Source organism: Ambystoma mexicanum, chromosome 7p (assembly GCF_040938575.1).
Source record: "Ambystoma mexicanum isolate Mex_15411 chromosome 7p, UKY_AmexF1_1, whole genome shotgun sequence".
Classification (NCBI taxonomy): domain Eukaryota; kingdom Metazoa; phylum Chordata; class Amphibia; order Caudata; family Ambystomatidae; genus Ambystoma; species Ambystoma mexicanum.
This window is the reverse complement of record NC_090939.1, coordinates 76506191-76530878: the sequence shown is the minus strand read 5'-3', so window position 1 is coordinate 76530878 and position 24688 is coordinate 76506191.

Here is a 24688-nt window from a genome sequence, read left to right as displayed (position 1 = left end):
AAATTGATGAAAAAACAACACAATGTATAATATATTTGGCACTGTTCCAAACGAAAGGGAGATTTCAAGGGAACACGGTGCACCTGGTATGGAAAACACGAGACACATACCCGTACGAAAACAACTTCCTCAAGGATTACTTGAGTTACCACAAGGCCAGTTTGCACGCTGAAGCATTCAGATACATAACAAGCGGTCCTGAAAAAGGAGAAACAAAGAAAGTAACATTACAGTACCTACCATGTGATTGGTACGTCACTGAAGTTCCTGGTAAACAAGGATGTTGGGAAAGACCACTGATAATAATAACAGGGAAGGTGTACCTGGGTGACAAGTGGGACATAGGAGTGGCTGGCAGCAACGTGATAACAAGAGAGGATACTAAGAGTATTGCTGAACACAACGACAGATGTTGGATGACCTGGGTCAAGTACGTACCCCTGCTAACGTGGATAGAGAAGGATGAAGACCCAATAACAATACTGCTGCTGACTGCGCCTAAATTATGCTACCAACATTAAGGAGAAGTGGACGTGGGATACAACACCAACTGTGCAAGTGTGACGGAGTTACCTGAGGAGGGAGCAGGAACAGCAGTGGTGATGGACCATTACTGGGCCTGCGGAGAGAAGGCATACCACACACTGCACCCTCTGTGGAATGGCATATGCACAATGGTACATGTCAATGTACTATCACTAGTGGTGCCCCAGAAACATGTGAATGTGGCACACTTTCCCAAAATGGATGAAGGAAACAAGAGGAAGAAGAGATCTGTACACTCCCAGAAGGAGCCAGAAAACCAAAACAGCGACAACAACACTGTCCTGAATAGAAAGAAAAGACAAGGAGAACCTTTGACAGGAAATTACCTATGGGGACGGTCGGAAACAGCACTCACTTCAATCCCGCCAGAGCACAGACTATTCAGCAGAGCAGCAATGTTCTTCTCCTCAATAATACATCCGGGACTACAGGCTTACGCAAACGCAAAATGGCTCCAGATAACTAGATGGGAACTAATGATGACAATTAATTCTACAGTAAATGGATTCAATGCAATAAAAGAAGAACTACGAGCAGTGCGGATGGTAGCACTACAGAACAGATATGTACTGGACCTCCTCACAGCAATGGAAGGATGAGTTTGCGCAAAGATAGGACAATCATGCTGCACATTTATTCCTGCTAACGATGCTGACAATGGTACACTGACGAAAGCAGTATCACAATTGGCCCAGATGCACTCCAAAATGATGGATGAAAGTAAAGGCGTGAAAAAGGACGACAGCTGGTTTTCGATATTATGGTCGTGGATGCCATCTTGGCTGTCAGATGGACTGAAGATTATAGTTGGATGCATTATTTTGGCTGGAGCTGCACTGATCTTGATAAGAGTTTGGAAGGCCCGAAAGCCACGAACCACTGACTGTCATGATCTCTGCTTCCAAAAGGTCAGGGTTTTCCCAACTCCCTTGGAAGCAGATCCATAACCCAGGTTCCGAGTGCCAACCAGTCCCAATTGGGACCTTTTGGACCCAGTCCTGGCGCCAGTGGCACCAGGCTCATAAATATGCCCAGTCCCAGCGCTGGAAGCGCCGGGCTCATAATGCTTGGGTGGACTTACCTTCAGCAGACCATGCTGCTTACTTTCCTGCCAGTTGAGCCTCTGATCCTCTTCTGTTTGGAACTACTTTTCCTGTTGGGTGGGGCTGGAGCCACTCCCTAGATTCAGAACACTGGAACTCTTCTGGAAGGCAGGAACTCTTTTATTACCAGGAACTCTTTTCTTACTTAGGCGTGGCTGTGGAAGGAGACACCTAAGCACTACAGGAGGCTATTTAAACCACACCCGGTGGATGAATCTTGCTTTGCGTTATTCTGCAACCTCTGCAGCAGAACGCTCATCGTGTCTTCTGCATCCCGTCCAGGGCCTAAGGAAAAAGGCTTACCATCCTGAATCCAGTCTTCAGCAACACCTATAAAGACAAGAAAGAACAGGTTAGCATTCCGGCATCTGAAAGGCAAAGGCTTACCATCCTGAATCCAGTCTTCAGCAACACCTATAAAGACAAGATAGAACAGGTTAGCATTCCGGCATCTGAAAGGCAAAGGCTTACCTACTCTTCGTGCGCTCCGGAGGTCTTCACACTGCATTCCGGCATCTGAAAGACAAAACAAGGTGCGTTTAAAGACATTGGGGAACTTTAATACTCACGTGCCATTACTCCTTTCCACATCTAATCCAGTGGGTATTCCGGCACCCTGCAGCCGCTCCGAACTCGTACCTGCAAAATAAAAAGACAGTTAGAGCGCATAGTGAAGCAGGCAACAAGCGCTTACTTACGTGCTTCCAGGCGCTTCTATTCATCACACGGGCTCCATCTTCAACTCACTTCAGCCCGTCATCCGCCATCGCCGGAACCCTGCAAAACAAGAGACATCATTACTAAAGACTTTAAAGACATTTGAATGACTCGAAACTTACCGTTCGTACAGTAAACGACGGACAGCAGTCCTCTGAAGTCAAGAGGCCTGCGCTACCTATCCAGTGAAGAAACTGGTTACAGCACCCTGCCCCGAGGCAGATGGAGAGCTCGGCATTCACTTACCTAAGGTGAGAGCGTTAACCTTTGGGGGTCTACAGGAGAGGAGAAGAGGAAAGAGATAGGGACACCCCAATAACCCCAGTTCATTAACCCCATATTTTCTATCTGCAGACATCTTACTCTACACGTCAGGCATACAGTGCACAGAGGTCCAGCCCAAAGAGCCAACCAGGTGCTACACATCACCTTTGAAGATACGGTAGTCGCCCAGTCAAGACCGGCGCCTCTGCGAGAATCAGGTGAGCGTTACAGAACGCAAAGCCTACCGCAAAACTCTCGCCCAGGCGCTATGGAAACCTCGGATACTGACCCCCTAGCCCGGTTACTTGGGGAACTAAGGGCAGAAGTACATGCAGCTCGTCAGGAAACGAATGCTCTAAGAAGGGAACTAATTATTTCCAAGGAGAGAACAGACAATCTTGCTAGACAAGTGCTACAGTCACAAGCCGGACAGACCCCGTTACCCGCATCAGGGGCAAATCTTCCTTCAACATCCTCTATGAATCCAGTGCAGATCAACCTACCTGGGAATGTACCACTGGCTCCGCCCGAACGATTTTCTGGTGACCCAAAGAGGTTTGCAGTATTTATCAATCAGTGCCGGTTGCACTTCTTATGCCGGCCAGCAGCCTTTCCAACTGATCAAGCAAAAGTAGCTTTTGTACTTTCGTACCTTAGTGGCAATGCGGCAGACTGGTCGATCCCTCTAGTTAATCAAGATAATCCGGTTCTCCATGATTTTCAAGCCTTTCAGCTTAGTATGGAAAAACTGTTCGCAAGACATTCACAGGGGCAGGCCTTGGACAATGAGCTTCTTTCGTTGCGACAGGGTAATCAAGACCTTTTGGCTTATATTGCATCTTTCAATAGACTAATAGTGGAAACTCAATGGCCTGAGGACAAAAGGATTACGCTGTTTTATAGAGGTCTACGTGGAGAGCTCAAAGACGTTTTAGCCCAAGTAGTGAATCCCCCACAAGACTGTTCGGATTATATAGACTTGGTCGTTCAAATAGATCACAGGCTGCAGAACAGGAAGGCCGATCGTTCCAAGTTTGATGCTCGAGTATTTTCCAAACCGCCAACTCCTTCCAAAGGAGTAGACTCCGGGGAACCCATGCAAATAGGGGGTCTGAAAGGTCCTCTAACACAAAGGGAGCGGGAAAGGAGGAAACAGTTGCAATTATGCCTATATTGCGGAAACTCAGGGCACTTTCTTCGAGACTGTCCGGTGAAACCTGCCAAGAAGGCAGTAGGAGCTGCAGTTACCAAAGTTACAAACTCTGAGCAGGGAAACGACCTCGCCCGACAAGAATAGAGGTCCTCTTGCCGAGCGTGAAAACCAGTTCCGTGACCTCGCATTTCGTGATACCTATGGTCCTAATTAGCCCTGATAATCCGGATCGATTACATGCAATTGAAGCTTACGTCGACAGCGGTGCCATCGGCAATTATGTGGATCATGAAATGGTTTTGAGGATGAATCTAACTCTTTGTCCCAAGGCTGTAAAGGACGTCATTACTACGGTGGATGGTACGGAGATAGCCTCCGGGCCAGTAACGCATACCACTCAAGAGGTGACGCTAGTAAGTCAAGATGGACACCATGAGAAGATCGTGTTCGATGTGATCAAGGCCCCTCAGTTTCAGATTATTCTAGGAATACCTTGGTTAGAGAAACACAATCCTCTGATTGATTGGCGAGCAAGAACGGTCCAGTTTCCAGAATGTGTCTCTACTTGTCACCCTCCACCTGGTGTTGCACTGGCCGCAATTTCTTCAGAGACTCCCCAGTTACCTCCCGAATACCTAGAATACCAAGATGTTTTCCGGAAGGATCAGGCTAACTCTCTACCTCCTCATAGGTCTTATGACTGCCAGATAGACCTGATACCTGGATCTACGCCTCCTTGTAGTAGAATTTATGCCCTCACCGAGCCTGAGAACCTTCACCTTCGACAATACCTGGATCAATACATGGCAAATGGGTTTATTCGTCCTTCCAAGTCCCCTGCTTCTTCAGCTTTGTTCTTCGTTCCAAAAATAGGAAGGAGACCTTAGAACTTGTATCGATTATCGCTCCCTGAAGCAGATCACCGTTAAGAATAGATATCCGTTACCTTTGATCCCTGAACTCCTGGACCAAGTCAGAAAAGCATGCATATATACAAAGCTGGATCTTAGAGGAGCTTACCACTTGGTACGAGTAAAATAGGGCGATGAATGGAAGACAGCCTTCCGCACCAAGTATGGGCTATTTGAATATCAGGTCATGCCGTTCGGACTTTGTAATGCCCCAGCCGCCTTTCAATATTTTATGAACGATGTCCTCAGAGAGCTCATAGATGTATGTGTTGTTGTTTACATTGACGACATCCTCGTTTATTCTTCATCGGAATCTGAACATCGGAAACACGTAAAAATGGTCCTCGAAAGATTGCGTCAACACAAAATTTTCGCTAAATTGGAAAAATGTGTTTTCAACGTGACTGAAGTTGAATTCTTGGGATTCATATTATCACCTGGCGGAGTGCGTATGGATTCAAAGAAGGTCGATGCAGTTCTCAAATGGCCATCACCATCCTCCGTAAAAGGTGTGCAAAGCATGTTAGGCTTCGCTAACTTTTACCGCAGGTTTATCCCCGAATTCTCTCGAATAGTCCAGCCCATCACTGCCTTGTTAAAGAAAAACAAACGTTTTGAATGGTCTACCGAGGCGGAACAAGCTTTCCAGGATTTGAAGACTAAATTTATCTCTGCACCAATCTTAAAACACCCTCGCCCCGAACTCCCCTACATCGTGGAAACTGATGCTTCAAGCCTTGCCATGGGGGCAGTTCTATCACAAAAGGACCCGGTAACCAATCAGTTGCATCCCGTGGCATTTTGGTCCCGCAAATTCTCGCCTCCTGAAATCAATTACACGATTACTGACAAGGAACTTCTGGCTATCAAGTCTGCCTTTAAGGCTTGGCGGCATTATCTGCTGGGGGCCCGACACACCGTTACTGTGATTACGGATCACCGAAACCTGCAATATTTGAAGACCGCAAAAGCCCAATCCTCTAGACAACTCCGTTGGGCATTATTCTTTGCCGAGTTTGACTTCATAATTACCTATCGACCTGGTACAAAGAACGGTAAAGCCGATGCCCTTTCTCAGATGGGAGTGGAAGAACACTTGGTCAACCCTAAACCTGTACCAATCATTCCCGAACAAAGAATTCTGGGTGTAATCGCCACAGAATCCATAGAGGAAGTTAAGGATAAAGCCAGGCAACTTGTAACTCCAGCAGACATACAGAATTGGCATCTGCAGGGAAAGGGCTTTGCAGTAAAGGACAACTTATTGTATTTCCAAGAACGATTATACCTACCCAGCACAGATTTACAGAAAAAAGTAATCTCTTGTTATCACGACTCTTTAATGGAAGGTCATCCCGGTATAGCCAAGACCTCAGAAAAGATCAAGCGCTACTTCTGGTGGCCGTCTTGGAAAAAAGATATCAGAGACTTTATAATGTCCTGTGGAGTATGCGCCCAAAACAAGAGTCAAAAGGAAAGACCAGCAGGCCTCTTACGCCCTATTGACATCCCACCTCGCCCTTGGCATACGCTTTCTATGGACTTCATCACCGATCTACCTCCATGCTCCGGATACAATACGATTCTAGTAATCGTGGACTTATTCTCCAAGATGGCGCATTTCATTCCGCTCAAAGGCTTGCCAACAGCAGCAACTCTGGCCCGAGAATTTCTCGAAAACATCGTCCGACTGCATGGTTTTCCTTCGGTTCTAATTTCGGATCGAGGTAGTCAATTTATTTCTCATTTTTGGCGAAGTTGCTGTCGGTCGGCTCAAATTGATGTGAGACTATCGACCAGTCACCACCCTCAGACCGACGGACAAACCGAGAGGACCAATCAAACTCTGGAACAGTATTTACGCTGCATGCTGCAACAAACTGAAAAAACTTGGAAAGATATCCTTTGGATAGCCGAGTATGCCTACAATAACTCTGTCCATTCGGGAACTGGGAAAACCCCGTTTTTTCTTTTGTACGGCAGTCACCCTCGAACCTCGGAGTTGGATCCCCTCCAAGATCTTGAAACACCAGCAGTAGACTACCTGCATTCTACAATCACCCAAGCCTTTAAGGAAGCTGTTTCTCACCTTCAAAGGGCTAAAGAACAATACAAGAAAGGAGCAGATCAACATCGGAAGGAAGCCCCTCACTATCAAGTAGGGGATCAAGTCTGGTTATCCACCAAATATCTATCTCTAAAAGGGCCACGCACATTCAACCCAAGATACCTTGGTCCCTATTCCATCACTACCATAGTAAACCCAGTAGCGGTCAAGTTGGACTTGCCCCCACACATGAAGATACATCCAGTCTTCCACGTCTCTCTATTAAAACCCGTGCAATCTCAAACCCGACTAACCAAATCTCCAAAACCTATCCTAGTGGATGGAGAACTCGAGTTTGAAGTCAAAAGCATTCTGGACTCCAAGATCTCCAAATCTAAACTATTCTACCTAATTGACTGGAAAGGCTACGGCCCCCAAGAGAGATCCTGGGAACCTGCTGAATATGTCCACGCTCCTCGCCTAATCAAAAGATTTCACCGAACATTTCCTGACAAGCCAAAACCCCCGGAGAAGCCCGGTTTGGGAGGGGCCTTGAGGGGGGGTACTGTCATGATCTCTGCTTCCAAAAGGTCAGGGTTTTCCCAACTCCCTTGGAAGCAGATCCATAACCCAGGTTCCGAGTGCCAACCAGTCCCAATTGGGACCTTTTGGACCCAGTCCTGGCGCCAGTGGCACCAGGCTCATAAATATGCCCAGTCCCAGCGCTGGAAGCGCCGGGCTCATAATGCTTGGGTGGACTTACCTTCAGCAGACCATGCTGCTTACTTGCCTGCCAGTTGAGCCTCTGATCCTCTTCTGTTTGGAACTACTTTTCCTGTTGGGTGGGGCTGGAGCCACTCCCTAGATTCAGAACACTGGAACTCTTCTGGAAGGCAGGAACTCTTTTCTTACCAGGAACTCTTTTCTTACTTAGGCGTGGCTGTGGAAGGAGACACCTAAGCACTACAGGAGGCTATTTAAACCACACCCGGTGGATGAATCTTGCTTTGCGTTATTCTGCAACCTCTGCAGCAGAACGCTCATCGTGTCTTCTGCATCCGGTCCAGGGCCTAAGGAAAAAGGCTTACCATCCTGAATCCAGTCTTCAGCAACACCTATAAAGACAAGAAAGAACAGGTTAGCATTCCGGCATCTGAAAGGCAAAGGCTTACCATCCTGAATCCAGTCTTCAGCAACACCTATAAAGACAAGAAAGAACAGGTTAACATTCCGGCATCTGAAAGGCAAAGGCTTACCTACTCTTCGTGCGCTCCGGAGGTCTTCACACTGCATTCCGGCATCTGAAAGACAAAACAAGGTGCGTTTAAAGACATTGGGGAACTTTAATACTCACGTGCCATTACTCCTTTCCACATCTAATCCAGTGGGTATTCCGGCACCCTGCAGCCGCTCCGAACTCGTACCTGCAAAATAAAAAGACAGTTAGAGCGCATAGTGAAGCAGGCAACAAGCGCTTACTTACGTGCTTCCAGGCGCTTCTATTCATCACACGGGCTCCATCTTCAACTCATTTCAGCCCGTCATCCGCCATCGCCGGAACCCTGCAAAACAAGAGACATCATTACTAAAGACTTTAAAGACATTTGAATGACTCGAAACTTACCGTTCGTGCAGTAAACGACGGACAGCAGTCCTCTGAAGTCAAGAGGCCTGCGCTACCTATCCAGTGAAGAAACTGGTTACAGCACCCTGCCCCGAGGCAGATGGAGAGCTCGGCATTCACTTACCTAAGGTGAGAGCGTTAACCTTTGGGGGTCTACAGGAGAGGAGAAGAGGAAAGAGATAGGGACACCCCAATAACCCCAGTTCATTAACCCCATATTTTCTATCTGCAGACATCTTACTCTACACGTCAGGCATACAGTGCACAGAGGTCCAGCCCAAAGAGCCAACCAGGTGCTACACATCACCTTTGAAGATACGGTAGTCGCCCAGTCAAGACCGGCGCCTCTGCGAGAATCAGGTGAGCGTTACACTGACGAGATGATCGAAATGGTTGGTATGCACCCCTTGATGCCAGCAGATGACGGTCAACACACAGGCATAATAATAAAGGAAAGAGAGAAGTTGCGCAACCAGATCATCACCAACCATCTGGACCCACCATCTGTGAAGCTCGAAAACCCAAAAAACCCAAGGAGCTACATAGGGAAGTGGGTATACTGCACACCTGGAGGAACATGTGTATATATGTATTGGTCATTCGAAGACCATGTGAACCACTATGGACATTTGGGAGGAGTAACTAAAATATGGAGAGTGAGAGGAGATAAGGAAAAGGATATGTTTGCGGTCGACAAGTCGACCAGAGGGGGGACTGAAGTGGGAGAATGGAAGAAAAGGCTCCCACCAATACCCTCTCTCCCCTGGCCTAGAGGATCGCGGCTCAGGCACCCGCCACGAGAAGAGTTTGCCCATCTACCAGACGACCAAATACCCTGGTACAAGAACATACGGATGTGCCCTCCCGCGTGCCCGCCAGCCTGCCATACCCTTGCCGATGCCTGCGGCATGGAGGGACTCGACTGAATCATCCAGCACTAACTCAACACATCGTTAGAGATGCCATGACGACCTAGTCAACGGTCAGAATACCCGTACAACATACACACTGGACACTCCCACACCAATCCACACGAAGAACATACTCAGTGCTACGACAGAGGTGACGGACACACCCACAGACGCGCATCTTTATTATTTTTCACATAGGCTTCTCAAAATGCAGAAATGCCAGACGCACAATGAACGCATCTAAAAAAGTCTGCTCACGCTTCTCCTAAAACCATGCGCAATGATGAAAAATATAATGAAGACACGATACTGGAGATAAAGCAATATGATTCCATAACCTAAAGCGCCTGTGTATCAGATGGCTCCACTTATAAACAAGGCCCAAGTAGGCCTCAAGAAAGAGTCCCTTGAACATCGAATGAGCCAGAGTTAATTTGCTGATCCCGCAGAAGGAGCCCAGCGAAAACAGACAGTCAAGGGCACAATGTTGCTAATTCGCATGCCACAAGCCGACGCCAAGGTCACACCTGCAATCAAGCCAGGCACACAGTGGAAAAAACAATATTAATTGTGCAGAATTCTGCCTCAACCACGGTCCCACCTCACGTGATCAAGCTAAACCTGACAGGGTGCCAGGCCCGGGAGGAGGGAGACGCCTGGATTCCCCGCTTCAAGACTCAGGCAGATACTATTAAGCATCTCAAAGGACATCTGCAGCGGTGGGAGTAGCCGGCCTTCCAGCACATGAATAAATCTCACATTGTCTGTACATACCCATAGTGAAACATTGTTGCAAATGACAGGTGCACCGCGAGCTGGGAACAGCGATGGTCCCTGACTGGGGGGCTCGTGTGTGGACCAATCAGAACATGGGGCTCTTATCACTGACGCCATTAACATAGACCAATCCTCAGGGGCCTCCATGTAACAATTTTCATGTATCAATTTGAAGGGACAACCCAAGTATACCACCTGACTAACCCTCAACCACTAATAATGCTCTCTATACGTATGCTATACTAACCCTACCACTCGAGGAGCCAATCCAGAGTGGCGATAGGTTTCTTGCTAAACTTTCCCAGGTGACGCAAGTAGCGCGTCATATTAAGATAAAAAGGGCCTGCGTGCCCATGATGAAGAGTGTGTGTCAGGACGGACGCGTACGATCCTTGACCCATCCCTGCCGTTTGTTCAATAAAACAGCAGAATTACCTTGCTTCTTGCGTGTGCCTCATACTCATTTTTGGGATACACGGGAGGAGTTGGGGCCTCCCTACCCGGAGGTCCGCGGATGGCTCAGCCGACCCCGGGAGAATTTCCCCCCGACATATCCGGTCCATCTCAAAACCCCCATTCCTCGGCCACTGAAGGTCTGTCTGCTTTCTGGTTTGCTTATGCCAAGTTTCACAAAACATTATCGCTCCCATACCATACTTTACATACAGATCATAAGCCGGCGTTCCCCCCGGAGGCGCTACCTGGCCAGTTTCTAAAGATTGTTCGCCGCAGCGGAAAAATCCCGCAAAGGTGGACAATACCCCAGGCATGTTTTAACCTTACCCTTGGCTAATCAAACTTACTCTGGGTGTTTGATTTTGCAAAATCAACTCTCAACCAATATCAGGATTACTTACGAATCGGGGCACGACTCACCTGATTAATCAATTTGTCTTTTCAAGACACAATTCGTCCGTATACTGACGCAACCAATCACGTTGTGTCTGCGTATCTCGGCTCTGCCTCGTTTTGAGACCCTCACCCCCTTATTCGCTGGCCAGGGACGTCGATCAGGGATCAGCTGTGTGCAGATCTGCAAAGGAGTCTCTCATCGCTTTTGCAGGGGCGCCCCGAACACCTCTTGATCCCGGCTCGATCGCTCCCGTCCTCGCCGTTCTTACCGCCTTCCTTATTTTGCAACGTACACGATGGAACAAGTGAGGGAGGGTCCCTATTCGGGTGCCATCTTGAAGGGGCCCCTGAGGGACCCTCGGATGTGGAAACAAGGCACAATTACCACACACGAATGGATACGCCAGACACAAGGTTCTGTTCCCAAAATCTAGGGTTTATTGCAATACAAAATTAGTTCCAGTTGGCCAAATGGTCCCACGCCCCGCGACGTGTGTCTAACAGACCTCAGGGGATGCAAGAGAATGAGAGACGTACATCAGTTACATATGTACAAAAAGAGCACCTTCCAATCAGCAATGTTACAGTATGACACATTCAATGCCGCCCCCAATTAATTTCCCTTTGAATTAGAGGCGATGATTGTCCATTGTGACAAATATGACACCTTAGACCACCATATTTAGTAACGGGTTGCAATCTCCAATTTTACAGACACCATACTTTATTTGCGAGAACACAGCGTTTCTGTTTTCATGGGCAAGCTGCGCGTAGGAGACTGGCACATACCAGGCCTCACTATCTCTTAGTTTCGATTCCCCCTCTAGAGGTCAGCCCGCTCTCCGGGGCCTCACTGTGCTCAGAAAGGGGGACCGTAAAGAAGAACACAATTCAACTCTTTAAATGCTAGTTTCACACATTGCTATTCTTTCAGGAGACTCGCTGGCATTCGTGTACTGATTAAAATGCCTTGCTCCCTGCCTTCAAGGATATGTGAGGGAGGGAATCAGGCATTTCTGTCTGTCTTTCCAGTGTAATGTTTCAACATGTTTCTTAGCCTTGGGTCACTGAAGCAAAATAATATCTAAAGCAAAGCAGTTTTACATGAGGCAAAGTGGCAACGTTAGAGAGAGCAGAGAGAAAACAAAATGGCGATTCTGGTCATCTTAAAATGGCCTCACTCTAGTTGAACTAATAGCTACCTAATAACTAATGAATATATATTCCTAACACTGTAAATGAGGCGATTGGTCTTCTGCCAACCAATTAATCATGCATTTCCTTCCACGCAAGGGGTGTTTAGTATTTTTGGACTGACAATGTATGGCATTGATGTGTCATGTTCAGATTGGGATGTTTAGGGCCACAGTGTTCTGCTGTATGTGCATTGTCCACTCACCCCCCAATCTCACCCAGCTGGAGTATGCATCCCACCAATCTCACCCAGCTGGAGTATGTAACCCCCCCCCCCCAATCTCACCCAGCTGGAGTATGTATCCACCCCCCCATCCCACCCAGCTGGAGTATGCACCCCCCCCCCCAATCTCACCCAGCTGGAGTATGCATCCCCCCCAATCTCACCAAGCTGGAGTATGCATACCCCCCCACTGCACTGCTATGGGCCTGTCAAGCAACTCACCGAGCAGCCAGGCACGTCGTCCAGCATGTCGCTCCATGTAGCAGTATAGCAAGGTGTTCCGAAGCACCACGGCATCATGTGTGGATCCGGGAAATGGGGCACAATCATTTGTGATGATCTTGCTGGAGTCACATACCATCTGCACATTGATGGAGTGGTATTGCTTACGATTGCGGTACACCACCTCCATGGCATGAGGGACCACCAATTCTACATGGGTGCAGTCGAGGCACCAATGCAATTGGGCATGCCTGCCACTGCATGGAAGCCAACTTTAGTGTCAGCGAGCTCCTGGACAGTCTGTGGTAGGGATATGTGGTTGCTTGCGTGCTTCAGGAGGGCATCCAACACTTGGGTCAGCATGCGTGAGAAGAGAGGTTGTGATATGCCATGCAGCTGGCCCACTGTGTGCTGGTAGGTGCCTGTGGCCAGGAAGTGGAGCACAGACCCTTACTTCAGTAGAGGGGGGATGGCAGTGCAGATTTCTGTCAGGCTGACAATGTCGTTGTGTATCATGTCCACTATGGTGGTGATGGTGTCCCGGTCCAACGGGTACAGGGTGTGGATCTGCACAGCGGTTAGGTTGAATGGTCTGTCTCTGATGCGAGGGATGATTGGTGGCTGCCTACGTGGTACCACTGCCTGCACTGGTGGGACTTGCTGGGCTTGTCTCACCCTCCTTCTCCTCCTGCATCTCCTCTGTGCTGACTGTTGTTGTTGCTGGTGTAGCAGTACAGGCATGTCCTCCAGCCCAAGGATTGCAACAGCAAGTGGGATCATTTTGGTGTAGGAAGGGGTGTGGTGTGTGGGTGTGCTCCTTTTGTGCTGGGACAGGCTCCATTGCCTCCACCTGTGGTGATTGTGTGCACCTGTGGCAGTTGGGTACACAGCAGGTTGCTATTTACGGATGATCCGCAATGCCTGTAATAACGCCATCGTCCAGGCCCTATTTACTGCCTTCGGGATGCCGGTAGGTGCATGGCCGGGTGTCTTGTGATGTCCTCCTGTTAGCGGCATCCCAGTATTGCCGCCACGAAGGGTGCGTGTAAGCACCCATGCCGGTAAGAAGGGGCACGGTACAGGCAGTGGTGGCGGTATTGCCGGGTTTGCGGCTCGTAATGGCCCGGACCGGTACTCAATGCTGTTATTACCATTCCGCCTTCCTTTTTCCCTTACCTCCATGCTCGTAATGAGGCCCATAGTATTTGTTAGCTTAGCCAAGTGCTCTTTTAGTAAGACATTTATCCTTTCCACAAGCCTGTTCGCCTTCGGCCGGTAAACTGTCAAAGGTTTGCGTTTAATTCCTAGGAGATCTGTTATCTCCTCAAAGAGATCACTGGCAAAGTGCTGACCATGATCTGATCTTATCTCTTCACATACGCCCCATCTTGGGAATACTTGCCTCACTAGAAACTTTGCAGCGGATTTGGCATCATTCTTTGCACAGTGTTCTGCCTCACGGCAACGTAAAAATTGACAGACTACTACTATTAGGTACCTGTAGGAGGCACGCCTCTCTTGAATGTCGACATAGTCGATATGCAAGTGCCGGAAGGGCTCTTGCAGCCATGTTATCGTTCCCCTTAAGGTTTTCAATTTGTGACTAGACAGAAACAGTTTGCAAACCATATAATTTCCCACAAACTCATTCACTCATTCATGCATGCTTGGAATGTACAATCCCTCAATCAGCTCTGCTGCTATGCTCTCTTTGGATGCATGAGTGGAGAAATGCAGCTGTTTTAAAGCTACATTTACATTTTTATGGGGCATCACAGGTTTCCCTGTGATATTCTTGTTTGTTGTTTTGTTTGTTTTATTGATTCATAAAGCGCACCAAACGCGGAGGTAACTGGGCGCATAACAAGACAGCTTAGGTGCATAACGTTACATACATGTGAGCATAGCAAACTGAAGACTAGTACATAAAATTACATATATATGAACATAGCAGCTAAGGATTGGTACAAAGACTGAATCTAAAGAGTAAAGACATTTGCAGATAAATTACCGCTTAAGGCAGGTAGTGGGACATATATAGTCAGGTGGAACCGGATGGAAGCAGTTTGGTTCCTGGAGTAGTGCGAGCACTTTGGGGTGCAATGTCCTTCATGGCTAACCACTTTTTTGTGTTAGTCCTGAAATTTTGGAAGGTCTAATCAGTACACAGGTGAAGGGGGAGGGTGTTTCAGTTTTGTTCGGCCTGAACAGGGAAGCTATTGCCGCCAGCTCTTTTCAAGTTGAACCTTGTAACTGTGATGCAATAGGAGTTGACAGACCTTGAAATACTGTGGAGCACAATTGAGTAATAGAGTCTAATTTGAAATGAATCCTGGCCTTGATGGAGAGCCATTTGTGCTTACAGATATGTTCTCTCCTTGGGATATTCAAGGCTGTCCTGAGAGCGTTGTTTCGTAATATTTGAAGTTTGTTTATGATTTGTTTGTTGGCACCTGTATAGAGGGCATTATAGTAATCAAGTTTAGACAAGATTAAGGCTCTCGCTAGTGTAATGCAGCTTTTTGTTGAGAGGTATGGTTTGCAAGCATGTATAAGCTTGCAGGTGTACGCAGTTGCAGAAGCAGTCGCATTAACTTGTTTGTGCAGATTCAGGGTGGAATCAAGGAAGAAACCTAATGTTTTGATCTTCTTGGTGGCTTTGATACTAATGCCGTCGATGTTAAATGACGAATATTGGACATGAAGTTTATTAAGGTTAGTGGGGGCTCCTAAGAGCAGGATCTCAGTCTTTTCATCATTCAGGCAAAGGCTCTCAGAGCAGCGCTTAGCATTCCCAAGAGAGAACACATTTCCAACATCAGAAGAGCCCATAATTGGCTCACTACTACTGACAAAATTCTGCTCAAAGTAGCCTCCTTAACACATAAATGCCTCAAACATGCAGCCCCCCGCTACTTAGTCGACAGAATAAAAAGATACACCCCCAACCGACCTACCAGAACCGCAGATGCCAACTTGCTCTCAGTTCACAGGTTCAAACGAACCAAAATGGGTGGCAACAGCTTCCAGGCGAAAGCAACCCAACACTGGAACTCCCTGCCACCTTCCTTAAGGACACCTCAAACCTACCCCCACTTCAGACGCAACTACACTCAATGGATAAAAGCAATGGCCAATAACTCACCTTGCCTACCCTAGGTATACTGCCTACCTTAGGTGTACTTGTAAATATGTATATTTGTAAACTCTCGATCATTGCATTTGTCGCAACTGCTTTAACCTATGTACACACTGTAATTATTGTATAGCACTGTAACTAAGCTGAGAATAACCTTGCTGCTCCTGCGGCCTTATACCCTCGGATCTGGCGCGCAATATAAGTGAATAAACAAACAAACAAACAAACAAACAAACCATGGACTGCCATCCAAGCCTGAATGATCAGATACATTTTGTTGACTAAGGCAAGATCTGTGTCATAGTTGCCTGAAAGAGGTATGAGTATCTGGGTGTCATCTGCGTAATTCGTGTAGATGACACCCAAATAGTCAAGATCATCAAAAAGAGGTTTTGTAAATATATTGTACATTGTCGGGGAGACACTGGAGCCTTGTGGGACTCCACATGTGATAGGTGAAAGATCAGCAGCAGCCAAAGGAGAAAATACTCTCATAGATATGTTGCTGAGAAAGGATTTGATCCAGTATGAAGCCTCTTGAGAGAAGTTAGCAGCGGATGATAGGTGTTTGCACAGGAGTTTGTGGTCCATCAAATCAAAAGCGGCTGAGAGGTGAAATAGGAGAAGTAGCGCACATTGATGTTGTCTTTCAGTTCGTCTATTTGCATTTTTAAATCTATCAAGGCAGTTTCACTACCATGGAGTGGTCTGAACCCAGATTGTCTTAGCCCTAATGGATTATTAGTCTCAAGGTATCACTGGATCTGAAGGTATGCAGCTTTGTCAATTATTCTGAGTAGAAACGGGACTGTCATGATAGGCCTGTAATTAGTTGGGATGGCAGGGTCTAGCAGTGTTTTCTTCAGCAACGGCAGAACCCAAGCATCCTTAAGGTTAGTGGGTATCATGCATTTCCTAAATGAGGCGATTATTAGTTTAGTGATGAATGGGGATAGGTCTCTGGCGGCGTCTTTGATTATTTGGGGAGGGCACAGGTCACCTTGGCATCTTGAAAGTTTGAGAGATGCTATATTCTTTTCGACTTCTAAGGTGGTGACTTGGGAAAAATGTTGATTCCTGAGGAGAATTGAGAGAGAGATTCTTTTTGGGTCTCTGGTGGGTCTCTAATTCAGCAAGGGTGACAATTTTGTTGGATAACGCATTTTGGATGTTCGTGCACCATTCTTTGTCTTTTGGGCAATAATCATCCGGGGGTATGGGAGATTCCATTTCCCTCAAGATTGCAAATAATTCCTTTGTGTTGGAGCTCGCTTTGTGAATCCTTTCATTAGAAGTTTCTCGTTTAGTTTGGATTATCTCCGCTTTGTATTTGGCAGATATTTTGTTCACCTTGTCTTTATTTTCTTTGGATGGAAGGTTATTCCATATAGCTTCCATTTTTCTTTTTTCTGACCTTAGAGTTTTCAGCTGGGGTGAAAACCATGTGTTGAGGTGTGCCTTAGGTTTGCTTTTCTGTAGTTTTAGAGGAGCAATGGAGTTTAATGCTTTGTCATTGAGGTGATATATAGGTCAATTACTTCCTCTGGGTCTAAAGATTTAGACGAGCTCAAGGTGGGGAGTAAGATAGGCATAAGCTTGTCTGTAGTGATGTCTCGTTTATTCCTGGTAAGGAGAGGTTCGGCTATCACATTAGGCTTGTTCGCTAATCGTTTAGCTAGGATGGTGAAGGAAATAAGATAGTGCTCAGTCCATGGCTGGAGTTGAATGGCAGTGGTTATAGTATCACAGTTAAGGTCGGCAACCCAGTCCAATGTTCTACCTTTCTCATGGGTTGGTAGGGCAACTGTATGAAGTCTAATTCAGTTAGCGAGTCAGCTAGTACCTTAGCTGAAGGTTTGTTAGGGTCCTGGTAGCCCAAATTGAAGTCGCCTAATAGTAGTATTTGTGAGGTGAGTTTGGTGTTGGCTGAAAGTAGGGTGATATGGTATTCCTCGAAGGACCCATGGGGCCAGGTGGTCTGTACATTAGGTGGATGGTTAGAGTACTTGTATTAGAAGTGGCTAGTTTGTCAGTGAGTAGTTCACAGGACTTTGGGGGCAGTGGTTACTCTGAGCGCTAGGCTTGACTTAGCGATAAAGGCGATACCACCACCTTTTCTCGTTGTTCTATCCGCTCTTACAACAGTGTAGGAGTCAGGAATGGCTAGTAGGAGAGAAGGTCCTGCTGCTGCATGGAGCCAAGTCTCTGAAATAGCTAGGAAGTCTAGTTCTCCCCTATTGATGATGTCAGCTATTTCTGTAGCATGGGCAATAACAAATCTGGCGTTTATTAGGGCGCCTTTGATGAGATGGTTGGTTGACTGTGCTGAGATAGAATTGTCCCTCTTCAAATTTTGGATACCTTTATGTCTTTTGTTAGGCTTTGATTCGAGAGGCCGAACTGGCATGCTGGTATTGGGGATAGGTTGGTTGGGACGGGAAGGTATGCTAGATTTCTCACATTCTGTAATCTGTGAGGATGAGCGTCTGGTGAATCTGGAGCCTATTCTATTGTTTCTAAGATCAAAGTGACAAGGCTGGTTTGTTGTGGGTTTAGTAGCATAAAGGTTGATCCATTGGCTGGGGGTAGGAGTACCTACCACGTTCAAAGGTATATAGTTGGGTTGCTGATAGGGCTAATGGGGCTTAGTTTTAAATCTGGAAGAAATGATGTTGGTTTAATATATAGATCAAGGAGGCTGTACTTCAGCGGTGGAAGGAATTTGGTGGGTTTGATCGCTCGAGACATAGATAGTGTCATGATTGAGGTTGAATATAACGACTCTGGCTGAGCGTGGTCAAGGACTATAGCAAGGATGAGGCTAACTTTTCATAGGAGCCAAGAACAAGCTATGAGGGGATTGGTAGCAAACATGCTATATGCGATGCTGAGATCGCTGTTCGAAGTCAGATGATAGGGCCCGGATGCTGGCTACAGGGTGTGATTGTGGAGCAGTGCGGGTCGTTAAGATAGCAGTGGGACTCGGGTCCTGTAGTAGGGTCGAGAGGTGTCACGGTTAGATCATTGGGAGAAAGGTATACTAAGCTGGGCACTGTAGACCGCGGGCTGTAAGAAAGGCTTGTGTGGGTAGTTGCAACACATTGGCGAAGCAGTAGGCTGGATGTTGCACACATAAAATAATACAAACACAGTGTACTCAGTATGTGCAGTGTGACACAGAATCAGAAATAGCCTAGGTTTCGGTTGCAAACATGCAAGTTAATTGTGTGAGTCAGCACAGGATATGCGCACTGCGTTAGCCTAGATGTGGTACATTTTAAATACTCCAAATCACAAGTTCATCTATGCTAAGCACATTTAGTAGGGGCAATGCGTTACATAACTTTCAGAATGCTCTAGTCCAGGATTAGTACAGCAGTAAATTCAGTGTAGCACAGTTTAGGACAATACAGTTGCCCAGCACACGTAGATGGTGAACTAGATATGGCGTAATACAGTGTGTTTGTGAGGCAGTAGGGTAAAAGTGGCGCTGTTCAGTCCATACCAGCACTGCGGTCTGATTAATAAGGAGCAGTACAATGCGAAGACAAATTAGTATGCACAATATAAGGCAATGACTAATGCCGTAGGTGCTAGATGCGGCTGGAACAGCTGCTATTAAGCATTATGCAAAACTCGTGCGAACTCCCTTGCGAAGGAAGATCATAAAGGATTATAATAGTATATATAGCAGGTGATGGGTAGCATAGTTTAGTTAAGGATAAATCAGGACTAGCTATGTAAGTTAGGTTACGAAGGATTCAGCATGGGTGAAAGGCATAGGAGACATAGGTGAGCTTTGTTTAGGAATAATGTGTGTCAATACGAGTGGTCAGCATACGGCTGGGGAGGAGCAGAGGTTCGAGGCGTGCTCCCTAAGTACTGTGAGCTGCTGTAATCCATGAAAGGTGAAGCGTTGGATCTTCTCAACGGCTAAGGGTGGTGAGTGGTAAAGTCAGGTAAAGAGGTTTCGGGCAATAAGAAGGCTGGGCTTACCCTGTAATTGAGAGCTGGTCGGTCATCAAGGGCAGGGGGCACTGTGACTGTAGGTGCACGGCAGGCGTCCTACGGCTGCTGACTGGCCCGGACAGGTCCAGACAGGTGTGGGCCTTCTCCTTATGGGCCTTACATGCAAGGGGCTCGGCTACCGCCTTCCAGTTTGCCGAGTTGACCTATAAGGTCGCTTGCGGTTGTTGCTTAGCAACGATGACAACAAAATCAAATGCGGGCGGCAACAGCCATCTTAGGTGAGCGTGGATCGAACTAGCACAGCGCAATGGCTACTGCGTGTTAAGGCAGAAATATATGGCTGAAAAGTAGGTAAATACAGTGGACTGGTGGAAGATTCACCATAGTAAAGCTGAGATGGGTAGAGCTAGATTCCGCAGCTGTGGGACCAGATTTCACGTTGATCGTCGGGTCACATGATGTTTGAACAGCTGCTCCAGCAGTGTGCACTATGAAGAGGGCTCCAGCCTGATGAGGGTGCGGGAGGGCTCCATCCCTATGTGGGTGCGAGGCAGCTCTGCTACCAAATAAGGTCTGTTGGTTACAGTGAACACCCTCTGTGTATCCATAATTCCTTTTCATCTTTTGGCACTTCTCCTTGTAATTCTATTATGTGTACTATGGGGATCATATTGAAACTTTCCTCCCTTCCTTCCTCCCCACTCTTCTCTCTTTATGCTGTGATCAGTGGCACCCTTTCTTCTTCCTCTGGGTACCTCAGCACTCCCCCCTTCCTCTGGTAAATATGCTGCTGCTTTTGCCGCTTTGTCAGCCATTTCGTTCCACATTGATATCCTTCCTTGCTTTCCTGTATAGGCGGCGCATTTTATTATTGCCACATCTACTGGAGCTTTTAATGCCTCAATTAATTCCCTTACTAATTCTGCATGTTGTACAGGAGAACCATCACTTCTTTTAAATCCCATCCTCTCCCACTGCGCCAGCCCGGAATGGATAGTCGATGTGACATAGACAGAATCAGAACATATATTTGCTGTATGCCCCTCCATCCCATCATTTTTAGTGCTCTTATCATCGCCACCAATTCTGATGCCTGTGCTGAATAATGCGATGGTAGCCACTGCTGAGATTCTATTACATATTCCCCATTTATGCAGCACACCACTGCCACACCAGTATGTCTCCTTCCTGTCTCTGGGTCAATACTTTAGGACCCGTCAATATAGACCATGTCTGCCCCTGCTATTTCTTCCTCTTTTACCCGTACATCCCCTTACATCCTGTACATGTGTGCTGCACAGTCATGTATGTAATCCCCTTCGTCTATTGGTTGGGCTAGGTAGACTGCTGGGTTTACAAGCAATTGTTAACAAGGGCAGTGTCCTTTCATTGCTGGATCTAAGCCTCCACTGTAGTAAGCTAGTGGTTGATGTCCCTGTGGCATCTGAATGCGAGAACAAATAGAATGGGGGTCATTACGAGTTTGGAGGTAGGCATGGCGCTATTAGCGCCATGGCTGCCTCCAAAACCGGGTCCGGGTAGGCGGAATGGGGATTTACTGGGACATTCCGACCTATGCAGACCCAGTAAGTCCCCATGCCAAATACCATTCCCCATTCCCATTCGAGCCCCCATAGTGCTCAATGGGAATGGGGAAGGTGCTAATAAGCTCCAAGGTCCCTTAACGGGTCCGTTCCTGCTGGGACCCGCTAAGGGACCTCGGAATAGGGTGGTAAGGGTTTACCGGCACCAGCATTCTTACCGGTGCCGGTAAACCCTTACCGCCCAACTCAGAATGACCCCAATGTCTTGCTATAGTTTGGTGTTGCTAACACGGTGCATGCGCCAGTGCCTCTTTTAGTTCTGCAAAACTCTCCTTCATGTCAGATGCCCATTTTATGTCCCTCTCCTCTTTCTGCATTTCCTTAAGGCCCTGCAGTAGGGGTTTAGTGTATGTGGCATAATCAAATACCCATGCTCTGCAGTAATTGCATAAACCTAGAAACTTCTGCATTTCTTTTACTGTTCATGGGCGAATGGTTGAATGAATGGCCTGTGTTCTTCGAGACAATACTGTCATTTTTCCTTAGTCACCTTGTACCCTTTTTCTGCAAGTAGTGACAAAATGTGTACTGAGTCTGTTCTACACCCTTCTTCTGTCTCACTGCATATTAGTAGGGCATCTCTGCTTGATGTTTGCATGTTGCATAGATCCATTTGTATTTTTCTATTAAAGATGCTGGGTGATTCACAGTATCCCAGAGGCAAACAAGTATGCTCAAATCTGATTCCACGATACATGAAGGATGGTCAGTTGTCTTGAATCTGTGTGCAAGGGTATAGAGAAAAAGGCATTTTTCAAGTCAGGGGGCCTCATTACGAGGCTGACGGTAAGGGGTTAATGGCACCGGTAAGGATGCCGGTGCCATTAACCCCTTACCGCCGCATTACGAGGTCCCTTAGCGGGTCCTACTAAGGCCGGCTGGTAAAACCAGCTGTCCTTGGCGGGAGCTGCTAAGGGACCAGGGAGCTATTAACGGGCCCGTTATTAGCTCCCTCCCCATTCCCATTGAGCCCTATGGGGGCTCGAATGGGAATGGGTATTTTGAATGGGGATTTACCGGGTCCTCCAAGTTTGGAATGACCCGGTAAGTCCCCATTCAAGGAACCCAGACACGAGTTTGGAGGCAGCCATTGCGCTAATAGCACAATGGCTACCTCCAAACTCGTAATGACCCCCAATGACTGTGAAGTATTTGCCTTTGCTGGTATATTACACAATATTGTGGTGGGGTTTGGAACCACAGGAAATTCTGCTTCTACCACTTCATCTAAGGGACGCAAATCCTGAATGAAACGCCACAACCCGCATTTAGATTTCTTTATTGGGTAGATTGCTGTGTTGCAGGTGAGGTTGATGTCTGAATTATGCTTTGCTGCCATAATGCGTGCAATGTGGAGTATATCCCTGCATCTGCTTCTCTGGCCAATGGGTATTGTGTTGCCCGGGGCAGCAGGGCCCCTTATTTCAGTTTTATTTTTACTGCCCCATTCCCTTTCAGTACTCCTAAATCGTGAGGTCCCTTTGTCAATAACTCATCTGGCACCTCTTTGAGATCTCCCTCTGTGTGTTGTTTTTTCTTCTTCACTAACTGTGTTAGAATGGACACCAGTTTTTACACTACCTGAACTGGGCACCGTATGTGTATCTGGAACACCATGTCTCCTTCCTCCTTGTCATCGGCGAACAATTGTTCATCTGATACTCCTGTGATTGGCAAAGTGGGGTCAATGCACAGTACTGTTCGCCACTCCATGTTGTCATCATCTGTTCCACACAGAATCACCATGTCTTTGCGTATTACTACTTCTTCCAACTGTAACACGTTGTTTTCCCCTTTAAATCATCCTTCTGGCACTCTGGTCTGAATAGGAATTCTGAAGCCAGTCGGAACACCTTCACCTGTATTCCCAGGACCCATCCTAACACAACTTCGAACCCGTACACGAACATGCTGTGATATAATGGCTGTGCTCGCAAGGTGCTTTGTGCATGTGCTGCCAAGAGAAGAGCTGCTACCCAGGCACAGTAAATGCTGGGTGTGGAGCCCACCATCCCTTTCTCTGTGAATGATATAGTTGCATTCAATTTACTGAGCAAATCTCTCCCCAATATATTGACTGGTGCGTTTTTGGAGTATAGTAAGGGAGCTACCAGATGCTGTGTCCTTATAATTAATGGTAAATCTTTTGTTACTGGACCCGTGACCAACTGAATTTCTGCGTGGCCATTACTTTGTTAGATAGTGGGAATCCCCCTCTGTAATGCAGGATTTGGATGCTCCTGTATCTATGAGAAATGAGAACTCCCTGCACCCTATTTTCACTATTACCTCGGATTCCTCTATGGAGTCATCAGTTACTGGTAGGACTGGACACGCTGGGACTCTTTGTGGGCCCCCCTATTGCTGTGTGTTGTTCAGCGGGAAGGGAAAGGGATTCCCTCCTACCACACTGACTACTGTGTAGTGGGGCACCATGTTTTGCCCTAGCAACACTGTAGTTCCCCCTGCTACTGTGGGTGGTTTGGTCACCACTGGGACCATTGCTCCACTGTTATTTGTTCCTCCTTGGGGCTGCACACCCCCCTGCTATGGTTGTATCTGCATTGGAGGACTCTGTATCTGCTGCAATTGGAGTCCTTGCTGTTGCTTTACTTCATCTGTCTGTGCCTGTTGCAGAAACTGACAAACACGTGCGTACGAAGCATGGTCCAAAGACCCTGTACCCAGTTCCTCGATATCTCCCTCTTCCTTGCTGTGAAAACCCTCTTCCTAAAGGGAAGTATCCGCCATGCGTGTAGTTCCCTGTGGTAGTATTCCCCATTGCGGCCCATCCTGTGGCTGCAAATAACCTCCTTGTTGAGGTGCTTGTCCTACGGGAAACCCTCCCTGTGGTGCTGATGCCAAGGCAGCAATGTCAGGCACTAACAGTGCTCCTTCCACAGTGTATTTAGTCAGCTTCTTTTGTACGCAATTGTTTTCTGCCTTTTGTGGCATTCTCTGCTGCCTGCCTCTCGCTTTCCTGCTTCCTTTTACAATAGTGTATTATCTTGACTTGTATTTCGGGCCAACCCTTAGCTTCTATACTCACTACCTTGTCCGAGGAAACCGGTACTTCTGTTGACAATCCTTTCACTAGTATGTGATAGAACAATGATATACATTCGTCTTGGATCCATAAATCCGGAACTCTCTTTATACATTCTGCTGGGTCGTCTTCTCCTTTCATTTTATGAGTCATCTCTGTCCCCAGGTCATAGCTGTCTGGATACATGCTTCTTAGAACTTCCCAGACATGTGCTCGACAATTTTTAAATGGAGCTCCGTCATGAGCATTGGTGCTCAATTTCCCTCCTTTAAAGCCAGCCTGATTCCAAATTGTGTCTGCCTGTTCTCCTATGATCGCGTCAAACAAACTTTTCATATCCCCTACGGCCGGCATCACCCCTGCTACCTTTTTCCCTAGTGCCTGTA